This window comes from Rutidosis leptorrhynchoides, chromosome 11, assembly GCF_046630445.1.
Source record: "Rutidosis leptorrhynchoides isolate AG116_Rl617_1_P2 chromosome 11, CSIRO_AGI_Rlap_v1, whole genome shotgun sequence".
NCBI classification, from domain to species: Eukaryota; Viridiplantae; Streptophyta; class Magnoliopsida; order Asterales; family Asteraceae; genus Rutidosis; species Rutidosis leptorrhynchoides.
In genome coordinates this window covers 276,767,306-276,786,488 of record NC_092343.1, presented here as the reverse complement: position 1 = coordinate 276,786,488, position 19,183 = coordinate 276,767,306, and positions in this window count along the sequence as shown.

Sequence of the window (19,183 nt, the reverse complement as noted above, 5' to 3'; positions counted from 1 at the left end):
CCTTAACTAATGCGATCAAGACGTCTCGGCTTTGTAGATTAAATCTTTGAATTTCGAATGATCATGGCTAACGTTCTAAGAAAAAAATGGTAATAGCACGATCTGACTTGTTAAATTACCAGAAATCACGAAAAGATAGAAATATCAAGAAAATATGTTCTTGATATGTTTAGAGGTTAAGTAGAGTGAAAGAGTTATGTAACATGGCACATGATGACGGTATGATCTGTGAATCATCATGTTTCATTAGAAATTCAGCATAACTTACTGTAATATAACCACGTTGGCCAGGCGTCATTAAATTATACTAACTCATACTTTCCATTCCCAACACTTCTCCAGAAATTATTCATAATTTAAACTCGAATGTTATAGAATTTAGAAACTAAAATAGTTTTCTTTATGATGTAATATAGATAGTACGAAGAGATAAATAATCTCAAAAAAGAATAGTTATGAATATATCTTCAGTAATATCGAAGATATTTATAACAAAAGATATGATGATATTTTAAAATTTTAAAATATCTTAAATCAAAAGATGATGCAAAAACTTTCCCACAAGGATTTAAAATAGGCAAGGAGCAAGATATTCGCTAAAGATTTTAGTAGATACTGAATCATCTAGATTCTGTAAGTATAGATTTTGTGATTTATCCACAGCCTCCTTCATAGTCTGCTCAATCCATTTTTCAGTTCCAAAACTAAGCCTTTTCAACACACCATCCTTTATTATTAAGCTTCTGGTCATTAAGACCATCTATAGCTTTTGGTGCTTCATCAGCACTCTCATATCCGAATTATTAGTTATCAATCTGAGGTGTTTTCAAGAGTTTGAAGGGTTTAAACACGGGTTGTAATCGTCAAGATATATATGATTGTTTAAGATGAGATCAAGTGGCAAACTTGAAGAAATATTTAACTGTAGAAGATGTAACTTATTAAGGATATTTTAAATCAAAATGTGTTATATTCAATATTTTCTACTCTTTTAATACTTTTTAATTCTCCAAGGTTAGTAGTCCAATGTTAGTAGTCCAATAGTCCAATAATCCAATAGTCCAATAGTGCAATGGTCCAATATATAATCTTATAATTAATCGACGTATTGTAAAACTATTGTCTCAATTGATCAATATTATATTATATTGTCGTGGGATTAACCAAGACTAGTATATTGTGACAATATTTAAATGACAATATTTAAAATGCGTAAAATAAATAACAGTATTTAAATGACGATATTTAAAGTGTGTAAAATAAATAACAGTATTTAAATGACGATAAATAAAATTACGAGTATTAAAATTGCGATAATTAATTGCGATAATAAAAATGACAATAAATAAAATATAATTGAATGAAAATGATTGTTCTTCGGTGAACAGATACATATATTTGCGGATGCAAATAGGATAGTTAATGAATGTTGAATCAGAATTGAAGAATGTACAGTGTAACATATTAATGTGAAATGTAAATATTTCTCGGGTATTACCTACCCGTTAAAATATTTCCACAATTAACAGTTTGTACAAAAGAATTTTTAATTACAATATTTATGAAAATATAATTACATATATATTTTCTTCAGATGTAATCATCGATTTAATGAGTCAATATGATATAAATCTCATTTGATTTACTGTTAGAACTAGAATATATAATCTCTAAAACATCAGACATTACATAATTTCCATGTAGAACGAAGATAATTGATGTAGAACAAGATGTAGAACGAAGATTATGATCGAGGTATAGATTGTGATGTTGAGGCATGTGTTGTTGTGGCTTATGTTGTTGATGGTACAGCTGCTGATGCTGGTGGTACTGTTGGTGCCGGTGATGCTGGTGGTGCCTCTGATGCCTGTAAGTCTTGCATCATATTCTCCAAAACCACTACTCGAGCTAGAAGCTCGTTGACTTCTTCTATTACTCCGGGATGATTGGCGGTTTGAACAAGGGAGTGAATAAGATTTAGAATTTAAGATATTATATAATCGTTGCGAGATATCCTAGAAATGAGAGTGAAAATCGTGTTCCTGACTGGTTCGCCTGTAAGTGCTTCAGGTTCTTCGCCAATAGGGCAATATGGTGGGTGGAAAGGATTACCTTCTTCTCGCCTCCATTGATTAAGTCGACTACGAACCCATCCCCAATTCATCCAGAACTGATGATGGCTGATTGGTTGATCTATTCCGGTTATACTGCTTTCGGAGCTCGTGTGGAAATCCATATCGGAATAGCTGTCAGAATCCGAAGAATTAGAACTAGTTGCGGGATCCATCTTGCACGATAAGATAAAGGATTTTTCGATATGAAATGATTTTTGGATATTGGGTGATATTCTAATTACATAAAATACCTATATATAGTACAGAAAATCCCGTAGATTATGGAGGAACTTTCGAAAGCTGTCTGGCAGAGTTTACAGTAACAGATATGCTAAGATATGAATCTGTCTATACACTATCTATGCAATAATTGCAGTAAGACATGTCTAGACTTAAGAATGATAAGCAGGTAATTTTCCACTAGGAATGATAAACAAAACTTATAATATGTAGCTAAGGTCGAAGTCCAGACTCACTAATGTATCCTAACAACTACCAGTTAGACACACTAATGTAGGATCTGGTTCGCTAGGACTAACGCTCTGATACCACATGTAGCGACCTATCCTAATCCACCTGGACGAATACATCATATCTGGTCCCATTGTAAGGTACTGACCTCTATATGATACGTTTTACAAACATTGCATTCAGTTTAAAAGACAAACTCATTTTAAAATATAACCTTTCGATACGAATGATATATGATTCCTATAATATGAATGACTAATCTGTCATTTACTTAATAAACGTCTTTTTGAACTCAAATGACTTGAATGCTACGTCTTTTGAAATATGCCATCAATGACTCCAAATAATATCTTTAAAATGAGCAAATGCACAGCGGAAGATTTCTTTAATACCTGAGAATAAACAAGTTTAAAAGTGTCAACCAAAAGGTTGATGAGTTCATTATTTTATCATAAATAATCATTTCATAATTTTAATAGACCACAAGATTTTCATTTTTCCGTGACACAGGCATTTCGCAAGCTGCTCACTATAAAATCCAATAATATGATGAACACCTGGTAACCGACCTTAACAAGATGCATATAGAATATCCCCATCATTCCGGGACTCTCATTGTAAAGACCCTAATCTTACGAATTTCAAAACTTATAAATAAAGGTAACTTAAAAGGTAAATGAGCGTTATTCTTATTCGAATTCAAACCATAGTTAAAACACTAGAGTTTACAAACTTATTCAAAGTACTACTAAACCAAAATAAACTACTAATTCTTGAAGGAAATCTCTAAGGCAGGGTGCTAAGTTTACTCCACTCTACACTCTTCCCTCGCTCCTAATGCCCCCTTGATTACCTGTCGTATAAGAAGGAAAACAAAGAATACGACTGAGCCAAAGCCCAGTGAATGGATATAACAAAGAACAGAGTATAGTATGACATGCAAGACAAATTTCAAAACCAACTTATTTACGAAGTAACTTATTTTTAAATCAAGGTGCAAATATGTATATATCCTTAATAACGAATATGTCAAAATATCAAAGTCACATACTAAGAGTGTTGTACAAATTCCCTAAAATAATGCCCTAAGAGTCAAACAAATATATATCAAAGTATCCAAAATGAAATTATAGGGTAATTACTGCACTAATCATTCATATCGATGACGTTTTGTATGACACTACGATGAACGTTCACCGTCAAAACAAAATCCTAGGATCGATCCATACGCCTCCTATCACAAATATATATAATAACAATGAGCTCGTACCACCACCGAGCAATCAAAAGGAGACGCCGTAGATATAACAAATACACCGCTACGGTCGATGCAACGTTACCGGTGTCACAATAACGCGCTCATGGGACCTCTATGAATAGGTTACTCTTAGGCACATTTTAAGAAAACGTTTTAACCGATTTATTAATTATAAATTTTCAAATATCCTTTAATTTGATTAATAGACTTTAAAATATATTTAAAAAAAGAATTAATGAAAAGACTTAAATATTTTACGTTTGACCAAATACTTAAAATGTTTAAACGGGACTTAACGGAACATGTAAAGCCACATGGAATGAGGGACATTCGATACGAATCACCGTACCACTCACCACACTCACACATGTTTTTACCGAAAGGTTTACGACATTTTTTTGGGGCTGTTTCGAGGCACAGTTTTGATACAATTTCCAAAGGCCAAAATATTATGATTTCCTCAATTAACAAACATAATTAGCAACCTCGTTAGTACATCTAAAATGAGGAAAACCTAACACAATATATAGACTAACAAATATAACGAATTTCCAAATAAGCATGTCATACCAATAATTTTTATATACAATTCGAAACAAAGTTTTGAGAGGAAAGATTTACCGAAGTGATCCTAAAACCACCTAGAATACCCGTACCTTATGATGAATTACGAAATTCCAAGGACAACAAAATACCACCAAAGGATGCGATCACCGAGCCAAATCTAATGAATACGCACGTATGAGTACAAAACGCATTCAAATAGGGAGTATGTAATATCCTTTATTTAATTAGTGTTACCATATGATTCTTATGTGTTTACTTCCATCTAATTAGTTCCATGAATTTTATATTAATGATATAGTTATGTTATCATATATTACTATGACTTTCATATTCCAAAGTGTCTTAAGTATTTTAAGACTAAAAATTCTCACTATCTTAAGTGAAAACATGGACTCTAAATATTAGTCACTATTTCTTTTCCATATTATATATATATATATATATATATATATATATATATATATACATATATATATATATATATATATATATATATATACCAATATTGTACAATAGTAAAAATCATATAAAAGTAAATTAATGATTATGCAGATGTGAATTAAAATTTGTTGGTGATACTTCAATCGTTACAGAGATAAAATCAACCTTAATTACACCATAAATGGATACGTATTATAGAGTATTAAATCTCATGTAGTGTTTTTCAAAAGTAAAGACAAAGTCAAATAAATATGACTAGTGGGATCATACTAGGACAAGAAAATGGAGAGGAATTCTTTAACTTTCTTACTGAAATTTAATATCTATATGTGGAGAATAAGTAGCAGTAGATGATACTTCATATTTGAGTTCATGTAATACTATTTACATGTACAATTTGTATTAAGTCATAAGTGATTACTACTGTAAAATTTAATCATGATTAATATGAATACAATACTCACGTCCATTTACTAAATCTATTACTATAATTTTGTTTAAGATTAATATTCACATAAGATACTCTTTCTATACCTAAATTTTTAAAATCTCATGTTTATAATAGTTAATGTGATATATAGTCAATCTAAACCACTAAGTTGATTAAGAAAACTAATAAACAAATTTACATCAATAACAAAGGTGTTAATTAGTAGTTACCTCTACACGTGTTCGTGTTAGGACCGAAACTAGACCCGCAATTACTTTGTATCTTCTTTGAATTCTCTATTGTCTTCCTCTTAAAATTAGGATGGATTTTAGTAAGTAAAATGGCTATCAACTTGGTGAATATTTCATTTGGTTTGGTGAAGAGTTTACTAAACTGATGATACTTGTAGATATATAACTAAATGAAACCTATCCCATTTTTTTTAATGAATGTTGGCCACACATATTCCATTAACTGATACGTTGATCTTTCACATTTAATATAAAATTTAGTCATTTAGTTTTTAATATATTTAAAAGACAAGTGACTAGTGTTTGCTTAATCTTAATTATTTTATTTCTAGCATGATACAAAAGCATGTTAGTTTGCTATATGACAAAATTAAGTTAGTTTGAGTTATTTTAATTGGTATGTAATAATCACTAGTTAAGAATTATTGTTTGGTTTTATAGGATATTACAACTCCACCTACTAAAAAAAATTTCGTCCTCAAAATTGAAAGAAGTTTTAGAATTGAAACGCACCAATTAGCAAAAAAATGAGGGTGCTCGGACCGCATGGTTTCCTCGAGTTCCCAAGTGGCCTCGCTAGCAGGATGATTCTGTAGTGACCCGAACTTTTCCATGTTTTTATATATTAAATGAAATTGATATTTACATGATTAAATGTTTCCAACATGTTAAGCAATCAAACTTGTTAAGACTTGATTAATTGAAATAGGTTTCATATAGACAATTGACCACCCAAGTTGACCAGAGATTCACGAACGTTAAAACTTGTAAAAACTATATGATGATGATATATATATATATATATATATATATATATATATATATATATATATATATATATATATATATATATATAGTTAACATGATATTATGATAAGTTAACATATCATTAAGTATATTAACAATGAACTAGATATGTAAAAACAAGACTACTAACTTAATGATTTTGAAACGAGACATATATGTAACGATTATCGTTGTAACGACATTTAATGTATATATATCATATTAAGATATATTAATACGTCATGATATCATGATAATGTAATAATTTAACATCTCATTTGATTTAATAAACAATGGGTTAACAACATTTAACAAGATCGTTAACCTAAAGGTTTCAAAACAACACTTACATGTAATGACTAACGATGACTTAACGAATCAGTTAAAATGTATATACATGTAGTGTTTTAATATGTATTCATACACTTTTGAAAGACTTCAAGACACTTATCAAAATACTTCTACTTAAGAAAAATGCTTACAATTACATCCTCGTTCAGTTTTATCAACAATTCTACTCGTATACACCCATATTCATACTCGTACAATACACAGCTTTTAGATATATGTACTATTGGCATATACACTCCAATGATCAGCTCTTAGCAGCCCATGTGAGACACCTAACACATGTGGGAACCATCATTTGGCAACTAGCATTAAATATCTCATAAAATTACAAAAATATGAGTAATCATTCATGACTTATTTACATGTAAACAAAATTACACATCCTTTATATCTAATCCATATACCAACGACCAAAAACACCTACTGTCAAAACCCGTCCTTAACCATAAGAACGAGTTAGATAACGTATGATTTCATTGCGAGGTATTGACCTCTATATGCGACATTTTTAAAAGAACAACTGCATTTATTTTACATTACAAACCATAACTCTTATGTTAATACAAGCTTTAGACAATATAAAGATGATTATCATTTAGCGATAATCTTAGACTTACAAACTTTACATGTGATGATAACAATACGATTTCTAGCATATTTTACATTACAATTCCTCGGATATGCAGTTTTATTTTTGACACAAATATGCATACTCAAGATCTTGCTTAAATTCAACATGTTGCAGCGGAAGCTTTTAGTTATCACCTAAGAATAGACATGTTTAAAACGTCAACATAAAGTTGGTGAGATATAGGTTTAATGCTGGCAGCAATATATATATATATATATAGACCACAAGATTTCATATATAAACATTTTAATAAAAATATTCTAAGTGGTTGAGCACTTGGTAACCATACTTAACATTTAATCACGTCGCATATTCCCTTTATTATGAAATCTTACTACACCGTACCAAGTGTAGTCACGAAACGAAGTACTGTGCAACCGTTGAATACTGGTCGTCCAGTCCGGTTGGGGTTGTCAGGCCCGATAGATCTATCAAAAGGATTCGCGTTTACAATACCGCTGTAAATAGTAGTTACCAAGCTACAGGGAAGTATGCCAGTGGTACAACTCAGCGTAGAATATATTTTTCAGTTACTTGTGTCCATAACGTAAAACATAAAATACATGTATTCTCATCCCGAAATACTTAGAGTTTAAAAGTGGGACTATATACTCACTTTTGCCTTGAAGATATATATATTTTAACTTGGTCTCCGATTGATATCACGAACCTATCCATATATAATATATCAATATATTTTCATTTTAAACAATCGTCACATATATATACTTATAATACTTTTAATGTCTTCTTAGTCCGTAGTTAGCAATTCAATTTTAATGGTTCATATTTAGGTGTTTAATAAATAAATAAAACCCCCCCTCGAATTAAATAAAACCCCATCGTATTCGTATTGGTCGGGATTAATCTTGACCCACGGTACCAGTGTTGTCAAATGACGTGTTGCGTACATAAAGTACCGGTGTTGTCAAATGACGTGTTGCGTACAATCATGGGATCTTATGATTAATCTTCTCGTATTGTCCACGGGTGATCCTGAAATATATAAAATTAAATTATGAATACATATATATAAAATATCATGTTATTTTAGAAAGATGTGATTTATTTAATTTTTCTCCAATTATTTTCGTGGCTAAACTAGTTTTGGATATCCGATTTTGTTTTGGTCATAGTTTCTTCGTTACAACTCCGTTTTCGTTGGTTCAACTTGCCACTTCCTTGGATCGAGTCCCTCTTTAAGAATATGAACTGTAAATACCTTAGTTTGTATTCGAAATCACAGTTCATAGGTCAAACTTTGGTGAAACTTATGAAGTTAATCATTTTCCATCATATAAACAATATTAAATGATTATTTTTCTAAAAATACTTATACTTTGAGTTAAATCATGAAATTTTTATGTGTTATCATATTCATAGTAAATATCATTTTTTCAGAAAATAAACCTCCAATTCAAGGTTCACAATAGTTTTTAATTATCCAACCCAAAACCGCCCCCGGTTGCACTCCGACGTCGTAAAAACAGTTTTTAAGGTGTTCTTTGAAAAACCAAGTTATACCTTGTTAAATTAGCATATATTTATGATATATTACATGTCTTGAAGTATTTTAAAAGTTAAGTTAGAAGGATCTATTTAGTTTGCAAACAAGTTTGAAAACATTCAAACTATGTTCTTGTTGTTAAAATTTTATACCATAAAATAAGATAGCTATATATATATGAATCGAATAAGGTTATGAACAAAGTTACTACCTCAAGTTACTTGGACAAGATTGCTGTAAAAGAGGAGTAAAAACCTAGAACCAAAAGAGTGATGGAATTGGATGAAAGATTGGAAGTAAACTTGTGTTCTTGGAAGGATTCTTGAAGTGTTTTTGTAAGGGTTTTCTTATGGTGATTAAGTGATGTTTTTGAAGCTAGATCTTCATGGTTGTGAGCTGAGATGATAAAGGGTTTAAGGCTTCTAAGTGTGTGTGTTTTAGCTAGGAGATTGAAGTAGTAATTGAATCAAAAATGGTCATCTTTATAGCCATAAATGGCGTGACCTATGGTAGACAAAAACAAAGTTCTAGCTTGTAATCTTGTGTAATTATTGATGCTAGAGGTTAAAACGAGTTTACCTCTTGGCGAGGGCAACAATAGGAGCTGATTAGGTGGTGATTTGATGTATATATACCAATAGTAAATACGTATAGAAGCTAGGTATGATACGAGTACATATACTCTAGATATACGTATAGAAATCTTGTGAAAACGAAACGAGGATTCAAATATAGCTATCTTTTGTGAATACACTTATATTGTTTTATGTATTTAAGTCCTTGAAAAGTGATTAAATACATTATATATACGATATATGTATAAACATTATAGTTCATAAGTATTTATGTCAAATAACGTTACGTATGGTTATCGTTTTGAAAACTTAAGTTAGTAGTTTCAAAATATACTTATAACTTATTGTTATTAATACAAAATGAGGTATTACAACATCCTTAGATCATGTTAAGTATGTATATATACATATATATATACACAAACGTATAATTATCATATGTTATATAGTTCGTGATATCATCGGTCAACTAGACGGTCAAACGTTGTGTAAAACTCATTTCAAAAACATAAATCTCAACAATTTGGATTGCTTATCATGTTGGTAAGGTTTAATTTATGTAAATATTAATCTTATAAGTATAAATTGATCGAACAAGTCCGGGTCATTACAGTACCTACCCGTTAAATAAATTTCGTCCCGAAATTTTAAAATTTTACCTATTTTGCGTCATCGGGAAACAAATGTGGATATTTTTGTTTCATCTGATCCTCCCGTTCCCATGTAAACTCGGGACCCCTTTGAGCATTCCAACGAACCTTAACGATCGGTATATTGCTCTGCTTGAGCCGTTTAATTTCACGATCCATGATTTCGATTGGTTCTTCGATAAATTGTAGTTTCTCGTCGACATGGATTTCTTCAAGAGGAATGGTGAGATCTTCCTTTGCAAGACACTTCTTAAGGTTTGAGACATGAAATGTATTATGTACTCCGGCGAGTTGTTGCGGTAACTCAAGTCGATAAGCTACCGGTCCAATGCGTTCGATGATCTTGAACGGGCCTACGTACCTTGGGTTCAGTTTACCCCTTTTGCCGAAACGTATTACACCTTTCCATGGTGATACCTTTAACATAACCATGTCACCGATCTGAAACTCTAATGGTTTCCTTCGAACATCAGCGTAGCTCTTTTGGCGACTACGGGCTGTTTTCAATCTCTCCTTAATTTGTACTATCTTTTCAGTAGTTTCATGTATGATCTCGGGACCAGTTAATTGCCGATCTCCTACTTCGTTCCAACAGATAGGGGATCTACACTTCCTTCCATATAGTGCTTCGAATGGTACAGCTTTAATGCTCGCATGATAACTATTATTATACGAGAATTCTGCTAACGGTAAATACTTATCCCATCCGTTTCCAAAATCGATCACACATGCCCTGAGCATGTCTTCAAGAGTCTGAATTGTTCTTTCACTCTGCCCGTCAGTTTGCGGATGATATGCGGTACTCATATCCAAACGAGTTCCTAGTGCCTCCTGTAGTGATTGCCAGAACTTTGAGGTAAACCTACTATCACGATCGGATATAATGGAAATAGGTATTCCATGCCTTGAAACAATTTCCTTTATATATAATCGTAATAATTTCTCCATTCTATCCGTTTCCTTTATAGGCAAGAAATGTGCAGATTTGGTAAGACGATCAACAATCACCCAAATGGTGTCGTATCCCCAGGCAGTCTTTGGTAACTTCATGATGAAATCCATGGTAATACCATCCCATTTCCATTCTGGGATTTCTGGTTGTTGAAGTAACCCTGACGGCTTCTGGTGTTCTGCTTTGACTTTGGAACAAGTTAAACACTCCCCAACATATGTTGCAACGTCTGTCTTTAAATTAGGCCACCAATAATGTGTCTTAAGATCTTGGTACATCTTTCCAACTCCAGGATGTATCGAATATCTTGTCTTATGTGCCTCGTTCAATATCAACTTCCTTAATCCACCCAACTTCGGTACCCAAATACGATTTGCAAAATATCGAATTCCATCTTCCCGCATAACGAGTTGCTTCTCATACTTCTTCATTATTTCATTTCCTATATTTTCTTTAGTAAGTGCTTCTCGTTGAACTTCTTTGATTTGTGAGTTGAGATTCATGTGAATTTTTATGTTCATCGCTCGTACTCGAATTGGTTCTCGTTCCTTTCTGCTTAGTGCGTCAGCCACCACATTCGCTTTCCCGGGATGATAACGAATTTCACAATCATAGTCGTTTATCAGCTCGACCCACCTACGTTGCCTCATGTTCAACTGTTTCTGATCAAAAATATGTTGAAGACTTTTATGATCAGTAAACACAGTGCATTTAACCCCATACAAGTAGTGTCTCCATATCTTCAATGCAAACACGACTGCTCCCAGTTCTAGATCATGCGTCGTATAATTCCGCTCGTGAATCTTCAATTGTCGGGATGCGTATGCAATAACTTTCTTCCGTTGCATAAGAACGCAACCAAAACCTTGTCGTGAAGCGTCACAATATATCTCAAAATCATCGTTCCCTTCAGGTAACGATAAAATAGGTGCCGTGGTCAACTTCTTCTTGAGTAATTGAAATGCGTTCTCCTGCTCCGAGGTCCATTCGTATTTCTTCCCTTTTTGTGTTAATGCTGTCAACGGCTTAGCTATTCGGGAAAAATCTTGAATAAACCTTCTATAATAACCGGCTAAACCAAAAAATTGGCGTATCTGCATTGGTGTTTTAGGAGTCTCCCATTTTTCAATGGCCTTAATTTTAGCTGGATCAACCTGAATTCCTTTGCTACTAACAACGTGGCCAAGAAATTGCACTTCTTTCAACCAGAAAGCACACTTAGAAAATTTAGCGTATAGCTGTTCTTTTCTCAACAACTCTAATATTAACCTTAAATGCTGCTCATGCTCTTGCTCACTCTTGGAATAAATAAGAATGTCATCAATGAAAACGATAACAAACTTATCTAAATATGGACTACAAACTCGATTCATGAGGTCCATGAATACAGCTGGCGCATTTGTCAACCCAAACGGCATGACCAAAAATTCGTAATGACCATAACGTGTTCGAAAAGCAGTTTTCGGTATATCTTCTTCTTTGACGCGTAATTGATGATAGCCCGATCTTAGGTCAATTTTCGAGTACACACATGATCCTTGGAGTTGATCAAATAAGTCGTCAATTCTCGGTAGTGGATACCGATTTTTGATAGTTAGCTTATTTAATTCACGATAATCTATACACATCCTAAAAGATCCATCTTTCTTTTTAACAAATAGAATCGGAGCTCCCCACGGTGAAGTACTTGGTCGTATGAATCCACGGTCCAGTAATTCTTTTAACTGATCTTGAAGTTCTTTTAACTCGGACGGTGCAAGTCTATATGGAGCACGAGCCACTGGTGCAGCTCCTGGTACTAAATCTATTTGAAATTCTACAAATCTAAATGGAGGTAATCCCGGCAACTCTTCCGGAAAGACTTCAGGAAAATCTCTTGCCACAGGCACGTCGTTGATGCACTTCTCTTTTTCTTTCTTTTCGACTTTATTAACATGTGCTAGAATAGCATAACATCCCCTTTCTAAACACTTCTTGGCTTTCAAACAGCTAATGAGTTTTAGCTTTGAGTTACCCTTCTCTCCATAAATCATCACCGGCATTTTATCCTTACAAGGAATGCGAATTGCCTTCTTGGCACACACAACTTCAGCTCCTACTTTGGACATCCAGTCCATGCCGACTATTACATCAAAACTTCCTAATTCTACGGGTATTAAGTCAATCTTAAATGTTTCTCCGGCTAAATTTATTTTACAATCACGGCAAATTTTATCGGCTTTAATTAGTTTACCATTAGCTAACTCAATCATGTACTTAGCATCTAGAGGTAATGATGAACAATTCAATTTAACGTAAAAGTCTCTACTCACGTAACTTCTATCAGTACCAGTATCAAATATAATAGATGCGGATAAGTTATTAATGGTAAATGTACCCGTAACAAGCTCCGGGTCTTCACACGCCTCTCTAGCATTAATAACAAATGCTCTTCCTCGTGCAGATCCATTATTCTTCTCTGGATTCGGACACTGGCTCTTATAATGACCCTGTTTTCCACACCCATAACAAGTAATGGTAGCCAAAGCAGTTCTATTTGCATTGGTGGCAGGAGTCTTGGTATCATTTGTATTTGTAACGAGAGCCCTACAATCTTCAGCAAGATGACCCTTTCGATTACATTTGTTGCATACCACATTACAGTAGCCAGAGTGATATTTGTGGCATCGGTTACATAAAGGATTTTATCCTTTGTAACCAAAGCTTAAACCACTACCCGCACCTTGCGTGATTTCTTGTTTCTTAAAAGATTGTTGTTGGTTACCTCGATCATAATTTCCATTCCACTTTCTTTTGTTACCTGATACCTTCACATCAGCATTGGATACTTTCTTATCCATGATGACCTGATCCATTAGCTCGTTTGCCATGGTTATAGCTTCATGAATTGTCTTAGGTTTCGATGCTGTAACATTTGCCTTGACCTTTTTGGGCAAACCATCTTTGTACATTTCAATCTTCCATTCTTCGGTTGGAACCAATTCAGGACATAGCAAAACTAATTCCATGAATCGCTGATTGTATTTGGTGATTTCAGTACCAACAACCTTCAGGCTTCGTAATTCATCTTCCAACTTCCTAACCTCGTTCCTTGGACAATACTCGTTGATTAACATTATTTTGAATTCTTCCCATGGGGTATCATAAGCTACATCTCCTCCTACAGCCTTCACGTAATTTTTCCACCACGTGAGTGCACTATCTTGTAAAGTGCACGATGCATACTTGGTCATGTCCTTTTCAATACAACCACTGATTTTAAACACAGTCTCCATCTTTTCTATCCACCGGGTTAAACCGATCGGTCCTTCCGTTCCACTGAATGATGAGGGCTTGCAAGCTTGAAAAGTTTTGTAGGTGCATCCTACACGAGGATTTGGGTTAACTGCTGATGATGTAGCGTGAGGGTACGAAATAGTATTATTTTTACTAGGAAATACTACAAAATATGACACAAGTTTTATTAATTTACGGATGGGATATACCTAAACCTTGCTACAACACTATAGGCAGTGTACCTAATCGTAGAGTAGTGTAGTTTTTAGTAAGTCCGGTTCATTCCACAGGGAGCTAGTGATTACGTACTATATTTTTATAAAACTATATTTATATAAATATATATATATATAAGTAGTAATATTATTATAAAAGGGGGGTTTTTACCGTTTAATGACCGGTTTGTCGATTTTATATTTTTAAGCGTAAAGATAAATGACAATAATTAAAGTGCGTAAAATAAATAAATGACGATAAATAAAATAACAATAAATAAAATTGCGATAGAATATGAAATAAAAGGATTATGCTTATTTAAACTTCCGTAATCATGATGTTTGACGTTTTGATTTTAATTAATTGTTACTCGGGTTAATTGTCCTTTGTCATGGTTTATTTGATACCTATCTGGTTTTTATCCATAATAGTCCATCGGTCATAAATATAAAGTGCGAGTGTCCTCGTCAAATTACCCTTATACCCGAAGTCAAATATTCCAACTAATTAAGGATTTAAACTGTGACGCAGTTATCACTTCTGTCAACAATTACACCAGTTATCACTGTATGTAATCTACCCCTGTTTTGATTAGATATGAATATTAATTTACCCACTTGATCAGTTTGAATAATCAATTAACCAACCCGAATAATTAATTAAATGATTATAATAGATTCCATATGAACGTCACTAAATAGGACAACCATAATCATTATTAATTATTAGGATAATTAATTTGAAGATAGGTTCGACAGACTCCAATGAGTTGTCACTCAATTAGACAATACCCCCCATCTATTAATAGTCAATAGTCCAATTTCCACAAGTGTCGGTCTTTTGCCCAAACCTTAATTATGGTACAAAGCCCAATTACCCAATTTTAGTAATTAGCCCAACATCATGATTACTTCGTTTTAAATAAGCATAATAATAACTTAGCTACGAGACATTAATATAAAAAGGTTGAACATAACTTACAATGATTAAAAATAGAGTAGCGTTACACGGACAGAATTTCGACTTACACACTCAAACGATCTCTATCATAAATCTTATTATTATCATAATTTAAAATTAAAATTAAGATTATTGTTATATCTTATTACATTAACATTATGATAGAGAATTATAAATATAGATATTGATATTTGATATAGAAAAGATAGATGGATCGATATATAGATCCCAATATGATATAAAAAGAGTGTCCTCCAATCTACGAACTACATTGCCTTATATATGCAAAAGTTGAAATTGAATTTTCATTTACGATCCCTGAACTATGCTCAATTAACAACTTTTTATTATTTAATATTATTCTTATTATGAATTATTTAAATATTATATTTTATTCTTGTGCATAGTTGACTCGTAATTTTTACACCGTTGCGTCGAGCGCTGAAAGTTGGTTCATGCCTCGGTTTCGGATTTTCGAACGTCCTTGCGTACTATTTTATATCGTGTACTTTGTGTTTTGTAACTTGTACTCTTGTCATTTTTAGACGTTCTTCATCAATAATTTGAACCTTTTTAATTGTATCTTGTACTTTTGAGCTTTTTGGACCTTTTTGTCTTCAATTTGTCGAATCTGCCTTTTGTCTTCGCACTTATTTAATATAAACGAATATCACTTGAAAATGGAACAATTGCAACTAAAATCTTGTCTTTCTTGGGGGATAATGCTATGAAATATATGTTCCTTTTTAGCCTTATCAATATCCCCACACTTGAGCGTTGCTTGTCCTCAAGCAATATAGTCTTGAAATACTAGAATCACTTCTTTATTCTTCACACTTTGTACATCAGTGATTTTGATATGGCGGTATAAACAATGGTAGTAACAATATGGTTTACAGTCCCACATGACTATAAAAATTTAGATCCATTAAGGAAATTGGATCTTTATGAAAACATTTGATCTTTTAAAAATTCATTCTAGCTTTTACCCTAGATAAGTTTTCTGATTTGATCCATCATCGGTGTTGCAAAATATATTTGTGGATCAATATTTTGGCTAAAACTTTTAGGTTCATGTAATCCACTGCTATCCCGGTATCGGAAAGCACACATCCAGTTTACTTGTTCCGTATATTACCTTTCGGTAAACTACCGTCCGGTTGTAAAGGAAAGCGATGAACAAGAAACTGTTAAGGCAATGTCCAATGACATGCAGATGTTTATGGTCTTTTTTAACGTGTCGGATGCTAGTACTATCCTTGGTAGGAGCAATAGTAAAGATCATCCTATAATTTTTTCGGTCTGGCACAAGGTCCTGTCTTCGACCATGCTATGCAACCACCGTTCTTACGGTTGACACCCGATTTGGTTCAGGTGACCTAATGAATTCCAGGTGAATTCCTAGGATTTTACGTTCAATGGTAATGAACGCATTGAAAATGGGTTTTCAGAAAACAAATCGGTTTGTAATTTTGATCAAAGTATTTTCTCGTTCAAGCTCGAGTATAGATATCATTGAATTCCATGAGTTTAAATTCTCAATCTTTAAGGTCAATCTCAAGGATTGAGTAATATCAGGCTTAAAAGCTGATTTTTAATCTTTAAGGAGATTATCCTTTCTGGGGATCTGATTCATTAGTCTTATCAAGCTAATTTGCACAGTGCCTCCCCATTGTACGAGATAAATCCTTCTCATGGTTAGGATAAATCTGACCACTTGGCGACCCTGTTTGATGCTGAGGTCCGTGGATTTCCTGCTGATTTTAGTGATGACTTTTCTAGATTTTTCGTCAACCTACAGCTGGTCTGGACGACAACTTCATGACCTAAATCAAGAAGCGCGTGTCTTTTTCGGAAGACTTTACTTCCTTTTAATGATGGAATTGATTCATCGTGTAGATCCATCTTTCTTTCAAATGTATTACAGTAAACCGGGTAAAACTGATTAGTATCGTCCAAAGCAAAAGTACCTGCAATAATCTTGTACAAAAATATGTGATATATGTTTTAAATTGAATAACTTGGTACATTCTTCCCACACTTAGTTTCTTTCTTTGCCTTTATATTTTCTTCTATTTCATTTTAAATGAATTCAAGCGTTTTAGGGTGTTTCTCAATTTATGTCCTTTTCGAGGTAACGATAATTTCGGTATTATCACCTAGTTTTCATCGTTCATAAATATGTATAAACATGATTTTGAGTTCATTTAATTGAAAATTTTTCAAATTTTCACAAAATTTGGCAAATAAACTAAGTGTAAACCCGAGAGAATTTATAACCCTTCCCCACACTTGAGATCATGCAATGCCCTCATTTGCATGAAATCAGACTATAATTATAAATTCATGAGGGTGATTAGTGTAGAAAAGTGATTAAAAATACCCAGTTTGTAAGCATATTATTTTACATCACATTTGATATTTTGCGCCTTGTCATCAAAATTAGTAGCTTTTTGTTGAACTTAATGACAGTCTTTGAAAGTGCACTGTTTTACCCTGTTGTGTACATAACATAAAATACAAACATATATACATATTTTTGAAGTTTGGTATATAACCCCTACGTTCAAAAATTAATATAATATATTTTTTTTTTTTGCATACTTTAGATCAATAAAATTAAATGATAACAAAATTTGTCGCCCCGCCCTCGGGTAAAGCAATTTCGGCTCAACGACCTAGTCTTTAACTCACGACGAATTTTAGAAATCACTTTTTTAAAATTAATGAATTAAAGTAAATTTTGTTTTTAAAAACTTAAATTAAAATGCATATTAATTTCATAAAAAAAAAACCTACAAAACAAAAATTCAGAATGGGGGGAGAAAACTAGTTCTTTAGTGTCTGCTAGCGGAAAAGACCAATCGGGTTCCATTCTCGGAACTACACGAGAACAGAACAACTAACTCTAGATAGCATTTTCTTTTTAGAACATTTGAATCTCCCCACACTTAGGTAGCCGTGGTGTCAAAATTGTGATTAACTTCATCGTTAATTTCTCTTGGTCCATAATCAACTTGCATATCCGTGACTTTTTCTTTAAGCCATTGGTCGGATTCCTGTGTAATATCCACAATTTCAACTAGTTTCTCCTTTTCTTTAGGTGATAGATTGGATACTAACCGGTTACATAACTTAAAGTTCCCCTTGGTTCTAGCATCGCGAATCCATTTAATAAGTTTCTTCATTGAACTATTAATAACGGGATCATTTAATTTCGTATCAACAACGGGGTTCTTTGTTATCATGTCATCATTAGGTGTTACTTCATTTTCCCCACACTTAGGCGTTTCATTATTGCTAAGTATTACCGTTGGAGTTGGTAAAAGCACATGGTTCTTACCAATTATTTTTACTGGTTCAACGGTTTTGGCTGGTGGAGATTTAGACTTTCGAATCATAAAGGTGATCGATTTGTCACCACTTTTAAGTGTCATTCTTCCATTTCCTACATCAAATAACGCCTTGGTGGACGCTAAGAATGGCCGACCTAAAATTAGAGGAATGTTTGGGTCCTCTTCTATGTCAATGACAATAAATTCAACTAGAAAGGTTAAATTGCCTACTTGAACGGGTAGGTTGTCAGCAATTCCAACTGGGTGCTTAATGGTTTGATCAAAGAGTCGAACACTCATATCCGTTGGACTTAACTTACCTACACCTAATCTCTTATATAAGGAAAGAGGCATAACACTTACACTTGCACCTAAATCTGCTAGTGCATCATACATGACACAATCACTAAGT